Below are 2002 nucleotides of genomic sequence, written 5' to 3'. Positions count from 1 at the left end.
TGGAAAAGGAAGTCAGGACTTTACAAAATGCAAAGACAATTACACAAGATGTAATTATACTCCAGCAGAGTGGTGCTATGAGTAGCAATGCAGTGTAGAGCCACTGTAGAACAGCAGTATGTGGTGGCCCATATTGCTCACAAACAAAGGCACAGATATGGGTAAAATAAGATTTTGATTTCCCAATCATATTTACAGAATCCTGAGGAGTGGGATGGAAATATCTTGAGTGAACCCTCAGACTCCAAGCTTGAACTTTAGCCAGCTTTAGCAGAAAGGGAGGTGGTAGAAGTACGACCCTTCATGCAAATAGAGGAGCAGAGGGATCTGCCAGATGGAGGGGTGAAGATTACATGCACTTAATACTCCAAAAGGCAATTTTTGGAGATCTATCAGCAGAAGAGAGGAGAAGGCAAACTGACATGGATTTTGAGCTTGGAATAGTGGGGCTGTGTCTGTCCACTTATTAATTGGTGAAAAAAATCTATGAAGCCCTATAGGCAGTAAGGATCAAATACACCAGGGATGTGCTCAGTGACAAAACATCAGGATATTGCCACTCCTATGCTGTATCAAGAGTTGTGTGCCGCAGTTTTAACAGCATTGATGAATTAATGACATCCTTCAGAAGTTGATGTTCAAGGAACGCGGTTTTAGTTTCTTGCAGCAGATGGGCATGGCTCATGCTGTAATTATAGTATCTAGTCTGGATGGGGCAGCAGTAACTAAAAGTATCAAAATCAAAAAAGTATCAACTTTTGAGAGGGGTGCCTGTTTCATGAAGACCTTGATTGCACCAGCAGTCACAGCCCTACTGGTAATATAGGTGTCCTAGCAAATACCTTATGGGAAATTTGGGCTCTAATTTCAGAGCCAGCTGTGCAGGTGGGTAAATGAAAAACAGACAGCAAAACTGAAGACTTGCCTCATGTGTGACAAGGAAACAAATGTGGAATAATCTTGTGCAAGTCAGTGTCCCATGATCAGAAATAAAAGAAGCATACCAACAAAAATGGTTCATCGTTGACAGAAGTCAATGCCTATGCAGAAAATTCTTCCCCTTCAACCCATCTGCGACTTCACACCAAGACGCTATATGGGAAATGCTGAAACAGTAGAAATAGACCATGAAGAAAGTTGTTTGGCAATGGACAAAGAAACAAGAAGAAGCCTCTGATGCCTGCAAAAACATTTTGATTGAGCAAGCCAAATTACACACTCCTAGGCAAGGAAATCTTTTTGAATTGAAAATAACAATTCTAGGTGATAAAGTCTAATTGGCATTGTGGCAGACAACTGGGCTGAAAAGTTGGAAAAAATCTGTAGGATTTTGGTCCAAGGCATTACAAGGCTCTGCTATACATTATAACCCAATGGAAAAATTAATCACAGCTGTAATGTGGGCATTGCAAGAAACAGAAAGAATTACAGGCCAAAATATTGTGACTGTACCTCCAGTATAAAACACGGTAAGGACTGAAATTCTTCCAGATGATATCTCTTCCAAAATGTTAGCCACAGAATAAGTGGAATTGTTTACACCAATGGATTCTATGCTGGGACTGCAACCTATTAATCTAGAAATGACCATTTATATAAACAATCCCTGACAGTGCAGTATGGTTCTGTACTCCACATTCTCCCATTCTGCATCCTCTGTTAGTATCACATTCTCAAGTTCCTGTGTTTTAGGTATCTTTGATGATTTCCTGTGCCTTATCTAGGGGGGACAGCACTGGAACTATGTTATTTGTGTCCCAAACCAAACATTAAATTGAAGTTCAATCTGAAAAAGCGCAAACCATAGCTCTTCAATCTCTGTGGACAATTGTCCCATATCAAGTTCCCAAGCCTGGAGCAATATTAGCTGGAGGAACTGGAGCAACACTGGATGTGTTACTGGACAGATATTACACTCCAATTTTCCTCCCTTATCACAAGCTGGTTCCTTGTGCTTTGTAGGCCACACAACAAACATACGTTGAATACATTTCTGCAAGAA

Source organism: Lichenostomus cassidix, chromosome 25 (assembly GCF_008360975.1).
Source record: "Lichenostomus cassidix isolate B80296 chromosome 25, HeHo_3.0, whole genome shotgun sequence".
Taxonomy (NCBI): domain Eukaryota; kingdom Metazoa; phylum Chordata; class Aves; order Passeriformes; family Meliphagidae; genus Lichenostomus; species Lichenostomus cassidix.
This window is presented reverse-complemented; position numbering follows the sequence as displayed.